Source organism: Cervus canadensis, chromosome 24 (assembly GCF_019320065.1).
Source record: "Cervus canadensis isolate Bull #8, Minnesota chromosome 24, ASM1932006v1, whole genome shotgun sequence".
Classification (NCBI taxonomy): Eukaryota; Metazoa; Chordata; class Mammalia; order Artiodactyla; family Cervidae; genus Cervus; species Cervus canadensis.
The window spans coordinates 1,357,781-1,376,045 of NC_057409.1; positions in this window are offsets into that span (position 1 = coordinate 1,357,781).

Here is an 18,265-nt window from a genome sequence, read left to right on the forward strand (position 1 = left end):
CAGCCATTTTGCTTTTTTGCATTTCTTTTTCTTGGGGATGGTCTTGCTCCCTGTCTCCTGTACAATGTCACGAACCTCCGTCCATAGTTCATCAGGCACTCTGTCTATCAGATCTAGTCCCTTAAATCTATTTCTCACTTCCACTGTAATTGCCACCTTAGGGCCAGATAACAAATCATCCCCAAACTCAGGCATATTGCAACTATAAGCATTTATTCTCATGTTCACAAGGCTGTGCTTCAGCTGATGAGATAGCGGGTCCGATGTCTCTATTTCTGCTTGCAGGTCAGGTAGGCTGGGCTCCAGGCTGCAAGCTGGGCCCAGGTCTGTCCGGTGTGCGCTCCTGCTGGAGCTCGGGCTGAAGGACAGCAGTTGTCAGGATACAATGAAGGAGTAAAACATGCAATGCCTTTGAGGCTTCGTCCTGGGATTGCCACACATACCTCCTGACCACAGCGCATCAGCCAAGCTAAGTCACATGACCAAGGCCGCATCCACGGGGGAGGAAATGCACTCCAGTCTTTCCAGTGGGTGTTTCTGCAGAAACATATGACTGTGAATATGGAAGTGCAGTCTTAATAGGGGGTGGGCATGAAGGGTTGTGAATGTACAATCCATCACAGGTACCAAAGCGTGAGAATGAGTTGCCTTCAAATGAAAAAGCTAGACTGGATGCCAGCCCATCCATAGGGGGAGTGTGCTCAGCCGTCACTTGCACTGTGGGCTTTCTGGGGGGGACGGAGCTGAGTTACATCTAATGGCCTCATGAGGATTCATCTGGGACCCCTTGCCATCCTCCAGGAGCTGCAGGGCACGGCTGTGCGTCACGTGAGACCACTGTGTTCTCTGGGCTCCAGTGTGGGTGAAGGGTGCAGGACCCCCGTCCCCGCTGTTGACGGCGTCATCAGGCCGCCTGCCCTTGACTGACCCTGGGCTAAGTGAGAGCTTGGTTACTCCTCACAGAACTCTAAGAGATGGGCTAAGCAGTCTTTCCATTTCACAGACCAGGAGGCCAAATCTCAGAGGGGTGAAGTCAGTTCTCATCACCTAGCTGGGCCTGGGACACAGACTGCGTGATTGAGAATGCAGGGCAGTGTGTACCAGGGTGAGGGTACTGGGCCTTCCCCTGGGCGGCGGGTTTGAGCTCCCGCCTGAAGACAGACACAGGGACTGTGGCGCTGTCTGGCGATAGGATGGGTGTCCTCCTCCTGAACAAGGGGAGTGAGCTTCCCCGCTTTGCGGTGTATTGACCCAGAAGCAAGATGGTCCCCCTTCTGGGATGCCAGAGAGAAGTTTAGAGGAGCTGGAGGCTGAAGCTGTTCATACAGGAAGTTCCTTCCGACGCTGGGCTTTCAAGGTCATTGGGTCAGATAAGGCCGTGGCCACAGCTCGAAGCCAGGTCTCCCGGCTCCCAGATTTTGTAACCATGGACTGTCTCTTAGTGAAGGTTGCCCCTGGAGGGCAGGCCATCAACCTCCCCGTTTTACAGAGATGACTAACCGTGGACTGGAGAGGAGGCTGCAGGAGGCGCTCTCCAGACTTAAGGACAAGGCTGGACTTGAACTCAGGGGCCGAGCGACTGCAGCCTCTCCTGTCCGGGCCAGGAGGGAGTTAACAGGATAACTAACTGACAGGCACACTCAGCCACAGCTCTTCTTGTTTAGAAATGCAAATGCCCTGCAGGGCCACATTTTTACAGGGCACAAATCACTCTTTTTCTCCCTTCCCTCTAAGACTTGTCTGGGATTGTTTGTACTACAAAAACCGGAGGGAATTGAGCCATTTGCTTGAACAGTCTTGCTAAATCTGGCCTCTGGGACGCAGCCTGCCTCAGCAATGAGGACCCTGCCCACCCCGGCCCTCCCGCCTTCCGCTGGCGGGGATGGTGCGGCAGGGCAGGCCTGGGCCAACAGGGGTCCCTGCAGGGCACACTGCCCTTACACGGGCGGGAAGGCCAAGGCATGAGTCTTCAGGTCCCAACTCTCTTTCATGTTCGGAAACCCAGGGCAGATCTCAAGTCTCCAACAGCTTGCATTTCCTCACTTACATTCTCTGAGTCCCATGACCTCTGTTTCTATGCGGTTAGCAAGGCCGTCCGTGATGCCCCAGGGGTCACGGGCCATCCTGTGTGCTCTGAGGACCCCCCTTATGGTGTGCAAAGTCGTCTTATTAGCAATGAGGGGCCTTACCTTTATTTCACAGGAAAGGAAACTGAGGCTTAGGGAGCTGAAGGACCATGTAGAATGATATGAGGATGCCATTTACTAAAAGTGAAAGTGAAAGGCTCTCAGTAGTGACCGCCTGTTTGCGACCCCATGAACTATACAGCCCGTGGAATTCTCCAGGCCAGAATACTGGAGTGGGTAGCTTTTCCCTTCTCCAGGGTATCTTCCCAACCCAGGGATCGAACCCAGGTCTCCCACATTCCAGGTGGATTCTTCACCAGCTGAGCCTCCAGGGAAGGCCAAGAATACTGGGGTGGGTAGCCTATCCCTTCTCCAGCCGATCTTCCCGTCCCAGGAATCGAACGGGGGTCTCCTGCATTGCAGGCGGAGTTTTTACCAACTGAGGCATCAGGGAAGCCCTATTTATTGCAAAGTAGTTGCTTATTGGCTATTTCACATGGTTCACTTAATCGTTTTCCCTGGGTCATATAACGACCCTTTGTCTAGTGACCACAAAACCATCTACCATGTTTTAGCTTGACCCTCTTATTGGTGATTTCCTTTCATTGGAGTCATTGGCTCCTGTTTTGATGAAGAGTGTGACTATATATGGGGCTTACCTGGTAGCTCAGCTGATAGAGAATGTGCCTGCAAAGCAAGAGACCCCGGTTCAATTCCTGGGTTGTGATGATCTCCCGGCGAAGGGATAGGCTACCCGCTCCCGTATTCTTGGGCTTCTCTGGGGGTTCAGACAGGCCTGCATTTCCATAAGTCTTATACTTCATAGCAGTTACCTAGGCTCAGCCAACATATATCCTTGGGCCCTTCTGTACCCTCAAGGCATAAACCTTCCTTCAGCCTTCCCCTTGTGCAGCTGTATCAGTTACCTGTTGCTGTGTAAGAAATGACCCCAGACTTAGTGACGTAAAATGACAGGCTCATTATCTCACAGTTTCCGTAGAGCAGGAAGTCCGGAACAGCTGGGCTGGGTGTTTCTGGCTCGAGGTCTCTCGTGAAGTTGCCCTCAAGATGTTGGACAGGGCTGTAGTCCGCTGATAGCTTGACCTGGGCTGGGGGGTCCGCTTCTAAGAAGGCTCACTTGCTCGGCTGTCGGCAGGAAGCCCCAGGTTCTCACCAAAGGCTCTCTTCATAAGGATGCTTGTGTCTGCTTACAGCATGGCACACGGCCTCCCCCAGAGCAACTGGTCCAAGCGAGAGGAAGGTGGAAACCACCCTCCTGTGCCTGTGATAGCCTCCCCTTGGAAGTCATTTCCTCTGTATTCTGTATGTTAGAAGCAAGTCATTAAGTGCAACCTGCACAGGGAAGAATATTAGATTCTGTAAAGGCAGGAATGGTACAAAATGTGCGGTGCTTTCAGACCAGCATATTCAGCCCTGGTCTGATGCTGGCAGTACACAAGGGTGGGAGAGACTTCCTGGTGCTTGCTTTGGAGCTTTGTCCTTAAGCTGACCACCTTGAACATTTCTCTTTGAGCAACTGTTCCTTCACTAAAACAGACTGCTGACCCCTCTCTCCTGTGCAGGCTCACAGATGAGAACGTGATATGGGCAGTCTCTGGTCCCTGCTCTCCAGGCGGGCCAACCCAGTTCTCTCCTGGGAGGATTACATTATTAACTGACTCCGCAGGAGATGGGCTAGGCCACGGAGCTTGGCTAATGGGAAGCTGCAGGGTATTGTGGGATGCTTACTGGACTGGGGAAGGGAGTGACTGGGTTTCCTTCTGATCTGCACAAATGGACTTCAGGACTCTGTTTCATATCAAGACTCCCTTGGCACTCACAGCAGAAAACCCAGCCCAAACTGGCTAAGTAAAAATAAGAAATGTAATAGCTTATATAAATAAAGAAGATCAGGCTTCAGGAGCCACTTGAGGGAAGCACTTGATGATATGGAGGTGGTGGTGGCTAGCTGGTCACCTAAGGTCCAGGCTGCTTCTTTCTTAGTACAGACTGGTTGCCAAGAAGCAGATATTGGCCAGGAACTACATTTCCCAGATCTCTTTGCATTCAGGTGTGGTCATGTGACTAGTCCTCACCAATGGAATAGAGTGGAACTGGTAGGAGTCACTTCCAGACCAAGGAGCTTAAGAAGCTGATAGGCATCCTCCACTCCAACGTCCCCCAAGGGCTGAATGCAGAGAATTCCAAGGCGTTAGGGGAAGGTGTGGCATAAGATAGAAGGATTCTGGACTCTAGTCACCAGAAAGACCTACATCAGACTGTTAAGTGAACAAGAAATAAATTTTTAGTGGGCTAAGCCACTGAGATTTTGAGATTGTTTCCTCGGTGGCTCAGTCAGTAAAGAATCTGCTTGCAATGCAGGAGACCTGGGCTCCATCCCTGGTCAGGGAAGATGTCCCCTGGAGAAGGGAATGGCAACCCACTCCAGTATTCTTACCTTGGAAATCCCATGGACAGAGGAGACTGGTGGGCTACAGTCCAACGGGTTGCAAGAGTCAGACACAGTGACTAAATCACCGAGATCTGGAGTTTCATTTGTTATGAAAGTGAAAGTCACTCCGTCGTGTCCGACTCTTTGTGACCCCCATGGACTATACAGTCCATGGAATTCTCCAGGCCAGAATAGTGGAGTGCCGTAGTCTTTCCCTTCTCCAGGGGATCTTTCCAACCCAGGGATCGAACTGAGGTCTCCAGCATTGGAGGCAGATTCTTCACCAGCTGAGCCTCAAGGGAAGCCCAAGAATACTGGAGTGGGCAGCCTATCCCTTCTCCAGCAGACCTTCCCAACCCAGGAATCGAACCAGGGTCTCCTGCATTGCAGCTGGATTCTTTAACAACTGAGCCATCAAGGAAGCCCGTAGCAGTTAGCATTACCTTAACTAACACAGACATTATCAGAATCTCCTCTTTCTCCAGCTGTTCATTTTTAGGCTCCATAGGATGGCAGTATGGCTATCAGCAACTCTAAACATCTGCTTCCCAAGCTCAAGGCCAACAAGAAGGATTGTGTACTGCACTCCTAATAGTATGAACAAGGTCTCAGATCTTGTGTGTTGTTGCTTAAGTTTGCGAGTTTGTCCCAGAATGAATTCCTGTGTCCAGGAGTCTGTAGGACTTGGGTTGGTCAGCCCAGCCACGTGTCTGCTCCTGGAGCCAGTTGCACACGGGCTGAGGTTGGAGGCGGGGACTAGATGCTGGGCGTTTGTCCATCACGGTGTACTTGGGGAGCGCTCATCAACTCCCTGGGCCCCGGGGCTCATTGTTTTGCGTGCTTACCCACTCAGTCCTTCTGACTCTTTGAAACCCTGTGGACTGTAGCCCTCCAGGCTCCTCTGTTCATGGGATTTTCCCAGCAAGAATACTGAGCTGTCATTTCCTCTTCCAGGGGATCTTCCCAACCCAGGGATCGAGCCCGCATCTCTTGCATTTCCTACACTGCAGGCAGATTCTTTACTGCTGGGCCACCAGGGAAGCCCCTGGGCCCCAGCGGCCGTTCCTGACTGATGAGCAGGCTGGACACCAGTGTGTTCCCGAGGGACTTTCAGGATGGAATGACCTTGGAGAGTTGCTCAGCCTTGACGTTCACGAGGTGGGGGTGCTCAAGTCTCCTTTCAGCTGGGATGCCATGGCATTGGCTCATCCGGCTCTGGGCTTCTGTCCCAGCTGAGCATTTTCTGTATCTTCCATCCTTTTGTTCCTCTTCTCAGCTACACAGGGCCCTTTCTGGAAGGACATCAATGTCTGGGCCCGAAGCACGCGGTTTTGAACATCACTCGCTCGGTCTCGCCTGCTGCCAGCACCCTGGTTGGTTCCGCTGCCATTCCCAGCCCTTTGATCGGAGGAGATTGATCAGAGCCTGCTTCTCCCTCTCACAGGCAGCAGCTTTCAAACCTCGAGGCAGCGTTTTTCTGTTCTCGCCCGCATTGCTGGTCCAACCTCGCCTAATGGGAACATGGTCTGTGAGGCCCTTTCACGTGGCAGATAATGAGGTGGATGGTTCTTTCAAACACCTCCTCCCGGAGGCCCTCCAGACTGCCCCCATCCAGGCTACGCTGTCTGAAGTCCTCAGTGACTTCTGCTTTGACACCTAATCGTAGCTTGTCCTTTAAGCGAACAGTTTCCTACTTTTTTGCCTTGTGTAAAGTTCCTTCAGGACAAGAATACATTTTTCTCCTTCTCTTGTGTTCCCCATGAGTCCTTGGGCAGAGCTGAGCACGGCCAAGGAAATGAAATAAAATCAAGATGACATTTGTTTAACATGGACGAACTGTCAGACACCCCACCGGGTATGTTTGCATTTGGTTCTCGCCAGCGGTCCCTGTGAATTGGATATTCAGATCCATACTTTTACACAAAGAAGCGGACACTTCAGACAGTCTGTGTCACATGCCCAAGGTCACATAAAGAGTCAGAGAAGGGATGATGGCTCAGATGGCTCACTCAACATTTATGTCTCCTATGTGCCACGCTCCGGGCCAGACTCTGGGGAGAAATAGTGAGCTGAAGGGGGTTTCTAAAGCTTAGCGGTTAAGGATGGGGTCGAATTGCTGTCATGTTGCCTTGACAACTTCTGAGCTGTGTCACCCTGGACGAGGCATCTCCTCTTCCCAGTCCCAGCTGTCTGTATGCAGGGACGCTGGAGGATGTCCAGGGCCTCTGTTAACCCCACCGCTTCATTTACCAGTCCCCTAGACAGCCCTCAGCTGGCACTTACTGTATGCCTGAAAAGACTGTAGGTGCTTAGGAAGCACTAATGCATTTCTTGTGCGTACAGCCCTGCGGGGTAGGTGCCATGACAATCCCTATTTTACAGATGGGAAAACTGAGTCCCAAGAGAGGCCGAGGGACTGGTCTAAGCGTTAGAGCTGGGATTCAAGCCCAGTTCATCCGGCTCTGGAGTCCCTAGCCTCTGTGCTCAGCTGTCTGTTTATTTAATAAATAGTGGCTTGAACTGGATTGAATTAAATCACCTGAATGATTTTTGCCAGACCTGCTTGGGGTGAGTTTTCATGAGTCCCTGTGGGGCTGAGCTGACTACATCCATCTTTTCCTTGGACTCTGACTCGGGGAATGAAGTCAGGCTCCCACGAGGGAGGCCCTGACAAGACTCCAAGCAGCCTGGGTAGCAGGGATGAGGGATGCTCCCAGCCTGCCCTGGTCCAGAGGCTCCGAAGCACAGCGCTCTCCTTAGATCTGGGTTAGCGGTGCCAAGTGCTGCCAAGCCCTTTCTGCATTTGGAACCCTCCAGCACCCCAGCACCCTTATTCCCTCCATCCTCCCATAATCGTCAAGCAAAATGCTCCCACTTTAAGGCAGCCTGCAGGCTGTCTCACTGGTGCCTGCACTCTAAGGCTTTCCCCACAGAGTGGTTTTCCAAGGAGTCTTGTTTGATCTTGTGGGTCTCTTTTCCCCTCTATTTGACTGGCAGAGATCAGATGCTGCCTCTGACAAATTTTGGGATTACTGCACAGTCCCTGGCAGGGCTGATGCTTGCAGCTGAGGCAGGAGGAACCAAAATTGGCCAGCTGGCGATGACTCGGCTTGGGGACGGATCCAAACATGGCTTGTTCCCGGGGGCTTTTTCTTTCCTTTGTGGCTCTGGCTATTTGCAATTCAAGACACCCTTTGAGGATGACTCTGCTCCCAGAAGAAATGGTGGTGTTGGAGGAGAACACAAATCCAGTGTGGAACCTCTCTGCCTGCCATCCTCCACTGCTAGGCCCCTTTGCTTTCTCTTTTGTGTGAAATATTTCCACATGCAGAAAGGCCTAAGGAATAAGTAATATGATTTACCAAGCCCTGTTTACCTCCCATTTCAAAAGTGCAATTACCCACTCCAGTACTCTTGCCTGGAAAATCCCAAGGACAGAGGAGTCTGGTCGGCTAAGGTCCATGAGGGGTCACAAAGAGTCGGACACGACTGAGCGACGACCTGTTAAAGTGTTTCTAGGTCCTCTGTTTGAAAGAGGCAGGTTGGCCTAACCACCTCCATCTCGCAGACACTCAGGTTGGGCGAGGCGGGCTGTGCCCCGCCGTTGGCCACACAGCCGGAAGCGACGGCGCCAGGGCGCGTTCGTGCAGCCCCTGCCCGTCTCCCCCAGAACGGAGCCGCTGGGACAACGGGCGGCTTTGCTGTCGCTGAGTGAGCCCTTGGCCGAGGGCTGTGTCTCCTCTGCGTCCTCCGGGCCTGGCACCTGCTGTGGTGGGTTAGTCGCTCAGTCGTGTCTGAGTCTTTGTGACCCCACGGACTGTAGCCCGCCAGGCTCTTCTCTCCATGGGATTTCCCGAGCAAGACTGCTGGAGGGGGTCACCATTTGCTTCTCCAGGGGATCTTCCTGATCCAGTGATCGAACCCGGGTCTCTTGCAGATGGTCTCCTGCATTGCAGGTGTATTCTTTACCTACTGAACCACAGGGCACCTGCTGACTCTCAGTAGAAGCTTGTGTGAAACTCATTATGGTCATGATCACTGGGGTTAGTCTGGGAGAGGCATCAGAATAGCCACTCTCAGAGTCTGTACTATATAGGTTCCTGGGGCTGGTGTAACAAAGGACTGCAAACAGGTGGCTTAAAGCAACAGAAACTTATACTCTCCCAGGTCTGGAGTCTAAAACCAAGGGGTTTGTGGGGCTAAGCTTCCTCCGAAGGTTCTAGAGGACGATCCTTCCTTGTCTGGAAGATGGTTGTCTTCTTTGTCTGGGATTCTTTGGCTTCTAGCTGCTTGGTGCTGACCTCTGCTCACATCATCACCTGGGCGCTCACCCCCACCTCCTCCCCAGCCCAGTAGTTCCTCTGTGTCTCTGCAAGTCTCTGTATCCTTGTAAGAATTGGATTTAGGGCCACCACAACCCAGGATGATCTTACATTAATTAATTAATCTGCAAAGACCCTGTTTATCAGCAAGGTCATCTTCTGAGGTTCTAGAGGGACGTGAAATTGAGGGAGATGCTCATGAATCCTGTACAGATTCTAATCCAGCTCTTACCAGCTGTGTGTCCTTTTTCCATGGGCAGAAATGAGGCTGACGGAGCCTACTTGGGGTGGGGCTTGTGAAATGAAGTGTAATAATTAATGGTGCCTCCGCACCTGGCGTACTGCAGACGCCAAACAGAGCAGCGATTTTTTCTTATTACTGTTATCTCTATTATTAAACAAAATGTGACGTGGAAGAATGGTAATGTTTATGCTTAGAAGGGGGTATATTTAGATGGTGATGAATTCCAATAGGGGTGAACACTATTGATTTATTTACATATTTATAATTACTGGGGTTTAAGGGAGGACAGCAAACGACGTCTCACTGTGCGCCAGTCTTGGAACCAGTTGAGAAACAGATGCCCGAGGCAGACAGAAGGAGGTCAGACGTCAGTGTGACTGTTGATGAGGGGTATGGAGGAGGGCTGGGCTTGGTCCAGGGGGCCTCCTATTGGAAGGCGCCCTTTGCTGGCAGAGCAGGGGAGGAGGCCGGTGGAGTGAGTCAAAGTGAGTGCAATGCCTGCTCCCCCCTCCCCAGTGCAGGGGGGTGGGTGGGAGGGCCTTGCTGGGGAGGGCAGATGCAGTCCTCTCAGGGACAGGAGACCAGGGAAGGCCGTCTCCCTTCGTCCCCAAGTGAGTCTGGAGCTACCACTTTTTCACTGGGAACATGTAGCACATGACTTTGCCTCTCTGAGCCTCGGTTTTCTCATCTGTAAAATGGAAATTATGGGAGATCTTTGTTCTTTAGTCTGTGTGTGAATGGGATGATTGAATACCTGGAAAGTACTTGGAACAATACCTGGCTCAAAAGAAGAGCTTAATTAATATCGGCTTCTACTTTTAATTACCCGCCTCATCAATACAGCACGCGGCTTGGGATCAGCGGAAGGGCCAGGGACTGAAATCGTATCCTGGTGCTTCTGTAATACCGTCTGGTTTGGGGAGGAAGCGGGACATAGTGACCCTTGACCCTTGAGTTTCTGGAGAAAAGGCACCTTGGTGTGAGATCCAGGCTGTAAGGCATGGTCTGCAGTGAAGAGGTGCCTGATGTCACTGTGACATGTGAGAGCCGTGGGCAGGGCCTGGCTCCGCAGCTTGGAGAATGCCCAGCTCTTGGTAGGGTCTAGGGCAGCCCGTCTTGTGAATATGGAGAGGACCGTGCCAGGGGGTGTTGGGAAGGTGGGCAGGAGGATGACATCACCCGGGGAAGACTCTCCCCATCTCTCTGCAGCCCAGAGGGTGCGGGACAGACGGAGAGGAGGAGGCAGTGCTGGCTCGCTGGCCGGAGGTGTTCCCTCTCTGTGAATCCAGTGCTGCAGAAATCAGTACTCAGAAATCAAGCCCCATGCTCAGAGAGTTGCAGAACTCAGGTTTATTACGCCGGCGGGCCCAGAGGAGTTAACAGTCCAAGCTCTGAGCCCCGAACAAAGGGATTACAGGGTTTTTATAGATAGAGTGTAGTGGGCAACACTAGCTGCTAATAGGCTGGTTTAAACTAAGGGGTTTCGCGCATTTGGGATCAGTCAAGATGGGGAGGGGGATGCCCGACCTTTACACGGCCAGGCACGATGAAACAGGTTTGCGGGGGATGGGCGATTGCAAAGAGCAGGACTAGGGTGAGTGAGATAAGCTCCAGTTCCTAGAATACTAGGAACGTACAATAGTACATCCCCACTTTCTGAGACTGTGTGACCTATGTGATCCAGACTTTGCAAGGAACAAGGCGAGTTACAGGGGCGGAAGGGGCAGGAGGTCGTGTGAAATTTTAACTTTTCCTCGTCACCATCACGTCGTCTGAGCAGCTGGCTGCTGCCTGGAATTGACCCTTCCAGGGCTGAGATGCTCGTGGCGCAGCTGTGCGGGGCCGGACCCTGGGCAGAGTCTGTAGGCTGAGTGGCTGGGCACCGCCCTGCGCTCAGGGGAGCAGACGGCGGCAGAGAGCGCGGCCTCAGAGGCTCACGTCCAGGGTGTGGTGTCCACGGCTGCGCGGGGATCCACAGAAACAAGAGGCCCTCTGAGTGCGTGACCTCGCAAGACATCCCAAAGTCAAGCAGAAATGCTGTCGTCTGAGGGGGAATTTTGAATTCTCCAGGTTCTTTCCCTTTCTGAGGGCTTCCCCGGAGGCTCAGACGGTAAGGCATCCACTGCAACGCGGGAGACCTGAGCTCAATCTCTGGGTCAGGGAGGTCCCTGAAGAAAGGAATGACTACCCACTCCAGGATTCTTGCTTGGAAAATTGCATGGGCAGAAGAGCCTGGCAGGCTACAGTCCATGGGGTCGCAAAGAGTCAGACACGACTGAGCGACCAACACGTCCCTGTCTGGATAAGGGAGAAACTGCTGGAATGTGAATCCTTGGGTGTTGCTGAACCTCACTGAGCCTCAATCTCATCATCCACACAGTGGAGAGGAGTCCAAGTACCTTCCTCTTCAGTGGAGATGTGATTGAAAAATACTGCCTGCCCTATCAGTAAACAAAGGATGCTGTATCCATCAACCTATCCCTTTATAGACTCCCGGAAGGTGAGCCCCGAGGGAAGGGAGGGTGGAAACAGGATGCCCAGCGTTTGGCAGTCCGCTGCAGCAGCCAGCCCGCGGTGTACCGGACAGACTCAGCATGAGAGCTCAGGATACCGGCCCCAGAGAGCTAAGGTGCCTGTCGAAGGAGCGCTTTCCGTGAGCCCAGCTCTTGCACCTTCCATACATAGAAAAGTGCTAAATTCCTTACCTTGTGATATCTGTTTTCTTTGATTGACAGTCACGCTTTGACGTTCCAATCACTTGGTCTTTGTTGCAAAAACTCCTAATAGCCTGGCTTCCCACCCCCACCTGCCACTTCAGAGTAGCCCCTCAGAGCTATCTGAGACTCCTGTCTCCTAGGCCTGAAGTCCTTAGAAAGTCTGCCAAATGAAACATAATTCTGAACTTTTAGGTTGCGCGTTATTTTCTTTTTTCAGTCAGCAGGAATGTTATGAAGATTAGCAGAGAAAATGATGTGACGGTCTCAGAATACTGCCTGGCGCAGAGTAAAGGCTTAATGAATGTTAGTTGGGGACAGTGGTCAGTGATGGGGAGGCCAGTGACGATGGCGATGGTTTTGGTGATCGTGGTGGTGGGGATGGTCGTGACAGTGGTGATGAAGTTCTGGGCCTCAGATTGGATCCTGGTGATGTAGAAATTTATAAAAGGCAGGAAAGATAAGCACATACTTGGTAGTTACCATTCTTTGTGTGACAAGGGCAATTGCAATGGAACATCGAACTGAAGTGGTCAGCTTTAAAAAATCAATTATTTGTCATATTTGTAAGGAAGTAAAAGACATTGGATGGAGGGGAATTTACATGTGCAGTGACTTGGAAATTCATCAGAACACAGGGTGTTCACGCTTGCTGGAGCACGAAGCCTGGGCTGGGGCTGGAGCAGTAAGGTGTGGGCCGGAGAGGTTGCCAGGGCACTGAGGGCCACACCAGGGGGCCTGGCCTCATTCTTCCAGTGATGGGGAGGCTTTGAACTGTGGGGCTGGAGGAGATTCTCGAGAGTCCCTTGGACTGCAAGGAGGTCCAACCAGTGCACCCTAAAGGAAATCAGCCCTGAATATTCACTGGAAGGACTGATGTTGAAGCTGAAACTCCAATACCTTGGCCACCTGATGCGAAGAACTGACTCATTTGAAAAGACCCTGATGCTGGGAAAGGTTGAAGGTGGGAGGAGAAGGGGAAGACAGAGGATGAGATGGTTGGATGGCATCAGCGACTTGATCGACATGAGTTTGAGCAAACTCCGGGAGTTGGTGATGGACAGGGAGGCCTGGCGTGCTGCAGTCCATGGGGTTGCAGAGTCGGCACGACTGAGCGGCTGAACTGAACTGAACTGAACTGACATCACAGTATGATCAGATCCGCTGGGCCTAGAGGTCCAGAGCTTCCTGATGGTATCACCTCCCGTGTGTGTGGGGGGGGTGATGGTGGTGGGAGGGTCAGATGGGCCAGAGACCCATGAAGAACGCATGTTATCCTGCAGTCGGTCTTCAGCGCCTGGAGGTGCAGTGAGTCTGGGAGCTGGTAAAGGACCCCGGAGAAACCACGATGGTGGCCTGACCACCGAGTGGGTCCTCTGGTTTCTGTTCGGCTCCCTGGCCTCAGAGCCTGCTCTAGAAGGCTCAGGTCTCTTTCCAGACGGACTTGTCTCTGAACACGGGCTGACCCTGAGCCAGGGCCCCAGCTATACGATGAGACTTGACTAACATCCTTTGTCCACACCATGGGTGCGTGCTGAGCACCAGGCATCGTTCTGGGCCCTGGAGATCACAGTGGTGAACGGGACACTGTTTGGGCCCGCATGGCGTCTCGATTCCAGGGGCCATGCCCCCTTTGACCACAACCCTGGCCACAGACGGATCCCCGCCATTGGTCACAGTCTTGGCCTGCAGCCTGGTCCTCAGTGGAAGTCAGTCAAGGGCACGTCCTTCACAGCTCCGCCTTCCACAGGCTCCACGGGCACGGCTGCTCTCGTCAGCGGGTGGGAAGTGGTTGAGGGAGTCTGGACACCTCGCTATAAGCCACACGCGGGGCTGGAGGAACCACTCCATGTCCATTCCAGCGAGAGTTGGATCCGGTCACCTCTTGGTGGTTTCACCCTCTGACTACCCCGGAGTGCAGAGGGGCGGCCCCCTGGTGCATGCACCCGTGTGCTTGTCCTAATGGTTGGCGGAGGGAACCTTCCCCGGGGCCAGCAGGGACCGCACTTCCCAGGCTGAGCGTCTCCTCCCAGAGACTGCGCCTTCCTGGAGGGCAGGGCATGGTCTAACCACCATGTGCCCAGCCCAGGAGATGGAATGTTCTAGAGGCTCTGCCACTACTGTGCATTGAGCGAGTGAACAAATGGGTTGGAGTGGGGCTAAGGGCAGACAGGCTGATCCAGTCAATTCTTGCTCCTTGCTTGGAGCCAGCATCTCACCCTCCTCACTGCTTTCCTGAACATCTAGGCAGCAGACCTGGTGGAAATATAGAGAGTTATCTAAATGCTAAATAGCAGCAGTAACAGCGGCGATGGGCTCCATGAACAACGTGCAGGCTTGCTGGCCACCTCCTGCCTCCCCGCCTCCCCGCCTCCCCACTCCGGGTGCTGCTCCAGACGGCCTGCCGGCCCTGTGAGCGCTCGCGCTCCGTCAGGGCCAGTGAGCCGCTCCGAGGGCTGTGGCAGCAGAGACGCAGGGGCCACGGCCTTGGGGGGTGGCGGGGTGCTGGGTTGCTGCCTGTCCAGCCGGGCGGGGTGGGGGTGCCAGCCCTTCTGCGGCCGCGCAGACGTCCAGTGCCCACGCCCGCCCTCAGGTTCCTCATTTGCACCTGAAAAGAATTTTAGCTCAGCAGGCATAACCTCCTTGCGTGTTTCAGATTCTCAGAGCAAACCTGACACGTTCTCCATTTTATAGGCAGAGAAACTGGGGCTCAGAGCAGGGGAGAGACCCCCACCCCCAGTGCCCAGCTAGTAAGTGTTATAAATAGGATTTGGCTCCAGGCCACCTGGCTGCAAACCTCTGCTGGCTGCCAAACACAGGGGGCAGGGCTGGATCAGAGGTTTGCAAAATGTTTGTAGTGGAGGGAAGCTTTGTTCAAACAAAACCTTACAGGGAAATTCTCCACAGAAAATAGATAAAAGCAAAGTGGCTCTGATTGAAGCTGGAGGCGGGTGGGTGGGCAGGAAGGGGGTCAGGGAGCCCTTCCTGCCTCTATTGCCCTGGATACCCCTTGCAGCAGGCAGGGCCCCATGGGGACTGAACTGGGGTCAAGGCTTCCTCGGGGTGAGCTTGGGGTCACTTGGAGGGTCGTGATGACCTGAAAGCTCAGGAGTCCATCCTCCCTACAGGACGTCCCAGGCAGGACATGGCTCAGTCCGCACCTGAGAGTTACCACCTGTTTCTCCATAACCAGGGACTGTGGATTACCCAGGCTGGGCCCCTCCAGCCACGTCCTCCCGCGGGGGCAGCCTGGAGTCTGCCCGGCTTTCGCTCTCTGCTGGCAGAAGCAGAGGGGATTGTGGGAGGATCTTTGTTCTCCATTCTCCCCCGGGCTTGCCGCACAGCACCTGTACAGGGCTCACGGCGAGCTGGGATGCGCTCAGAGGGCGCCCTGGGCCTGGCCTGGGGGTGTCAGGCCAGAGCTGGGCAGAAGTGAGGTCGGAGATCGGATGAGGCCAGCATGGCGACAGATCTGGCCTGGGGGTGGTGGTTTAGTCGCCAAGTCGTGTCTGACTCTTGCAATCCCACGGACTGCAGCCCGCCAGGCTCCTCCGTCCATGGGATTCTCCAGGCAAGAGTACTGGAGTGGGTTGCCATTTCCTCCTCCAGGGGATCTTCCCCACCCAGGGATGGAACCCACGTCTCCTGCACTGCAGCCTAATTCTTTACTGCGGAGCCAGCAGGGAAGCCACAGGGATCAGGCCTAGGGAGGTGCAGACAGCCCCAGGCCTGGGGGCTTCAGAATGTGAGCAAGGGGCTGTCCCTGGGGTCCGGGTCGCTTGGTCCTGGAGGTGCGGGACAAACTCCGAAAAGGACCTCAGGGCCTCGGTGAAGGGGGCGCGGCCCCTGACGAAGGGGAGGTCAGTGGTGGGGGGCAGAGAGGCCTCTCAGGCTGACAGCCCCTCCAGGGGCTCAGGCTGTGCTGCAAAGCCGTTTGGAGGACGACTCAAATCCCCCTAAAGTGAGGTTAGCCGTTCTCCTTTTGGGGTTGGGTTTGTGGTGGGTCTCCGCCCCCAACCCCCTCGGGCCCCGTTTTTCCATTCCACACCGTCACCCTTCTTTCCAACCCATTTCTCTGCCCAGGGCTCCCAGACTCATCAAAACACTACTGCCTACCTCAGACTCTAGTTCTGACCCACGCCCAGAGCAGGACCTTGTAATACCAGATGCTGCTCCCAGCAATGCCCCAGCCTCAGTTTCCTCACATGTACACTGAGAGCCTCGGAAGAGATGGCCTCCGGGGGTCCTTGGGGCTGGGAAAGCCCAGAAGACTGTGCCCTGAACCCCCGCCTGCCTCAGGCTCCATCGGAAGGAGGCTGCAGAGCTGCCAGGATTTGGTTCTGCCTCCGCCATTAGTCACTGTGGTGGATTCTGAAGAGTCCATTTGGTTTATTAGCACAAACTCCTGGCGAGAGCCCAGGAGCATAGATTGGATGGGAGTTCACGGAAGTCAGGGGGTATGTTTATCACTTCCAGCTTCATCTCCTGTCGCTGCTGCTGACAACGCGGGGCTGGCCTTGGGGGAGGGGCGCGGGGCGGATGAAAGCACCTCTAGGAACCAGTGGGGCTTGGCTGCAGGCTGCGGTCGGCCCAGCGGACGGGTCCTGGTCTCCGATCTCTGCTCTACAGCGGCTGACCAGTCCATGGCCTGGGGAGAGGGCCTTCTCCCGCACCTGGTCTTCAGTGCGTCCACCCCTTAAATGGAGCACAAAGAAGGGCAGAAGCAGCCTAGACTCTGGGGCCGGATTCTGCTCTGCTGGCAGCTGGCTGAGCGATCCTGACCAAGTCCCTCTCCCCCCACCGCTTAGACCTAGTTTTCTCAACTATGCAGTGGGGATAAGGATTCATCTCTTTTTTATTAACTGTGGGGATTCAAAGATGACAATAACCACCACAACAATAGCAGCTGAGTGGGCGCCAGCAGTTTGTGTATTAACTAACCAGTCTTCATAATGCCCCAGTGAGATGGGACCCATCTGCAGCCCTGTTTCCCAGATGTGGACACTGAGGCACTCTGAGGTTACTGGGTCCTTGTGAGGATGGCAGCACAGGTGATACTCTGCCCTCACCCCCACATGCACCTTGGACAGTTAACTCATGGGGGCCGTGGGCTGCAAAGGAGGGAGTCGTCAGTGCCATCTGACAAAGTCAGAGACGGTCCCAGGAGAAGGTGCTGGTTGCATTTTTGTCTTGAGATAGGCAGTCAGCACTGAGACACAGCAGATGAGGACAGGGGCCTTCCAGGCAGAGGGAGCAGCGTGTGAGCACGTCGGGGCTGACTCAGCCCAGTGCCTCCAGGAGCTGCAGGTAGTTTGATATGAAGGGGTTTTGAGAGGGGCCTGGGCCTGTTTGTGATCATACGTCTTAATCACAGACGCCACAAGCTGGGGGAGAGGGGGACTTAAAGGACAGATGCTTATTTCTCCCAGGTCTGGAGCTGGATGTCCAAGCAGGGTACTGGGTGATTTGGTTCCTGGTGAAGACCCTCCTCCTGGCTTGCAGATGGCTGTCTTCTCCCTGTGTCCTCACACGGCCTAGAGAGCTTGAGTGAGCTCACTGGTGCCTCTTGTAAGCGCACTAACCCATCACAAGGGCCCCACCGTTACAACCTCATTTAACCCTGATCACCTTTCAAATGCCGTCTCCAAATCCCATCACAGTGGGGAGGGTGGGGGCCAGGGTTCCAACAGATGGATTTAGGGGCACACAGTTCAGCCCATAGAACACCAGCTTTGGAGAATTTCTACAAAAAAAATTCAAGGAGACAGTGCTGGGATTGGGGCTCAAAGCCCTTTCTTGCCTCAGCTCTCGAGACTGTGGGACAATCCAAGAAGCGCACAGAGGAAGGAAAAGGCGCTTTGAGCTCTTTGGGGGGGTCGCTAGGCAGCAGCGGGGGTTGGAGGAGAGGGTTTTCCAGAGCCTTCTTGGGCAGACAGGGGTGGGGGCAGGCCTCTTCACCTTGAAGCGCTGGGCCCATCAAGCCAGGAGCCGTTGGCCGTAATGTACGCCTTCTCTTCGGTTCATGAGTCTCAGCAGCAGTGCGTGCCTGCTCCCACCTGCTTGGTACTGAGAGGCGGGATGTGGCTTCACCGCGCCCCATGAGGCTAGCCTCCTCTCAGAGCTGGGTCTCGAGGAAAGGGAGAAGGTGCCTGGAGGCTGTGGCTTTGAAACCGGGCTGGCTCCAGCCCTCTGGCCATTTTCCGATGAAGAAACTGAGGCTCAGCTCAGTTCAGTTCAGTTCAGTCGCTCAGTCGTGTCTGACTCTTTGTGACCCTATGGACTGCAGCACGCCAGGCCTCCCTGTCCATCACTAACTCCCGGAGTTTACTCAAACCCATGTCCATTGAGTCGGTGATGCCATCCAACCATCTCATCCTCTGTCTTCCCCTTCTCCTCCTGCCCTCAAT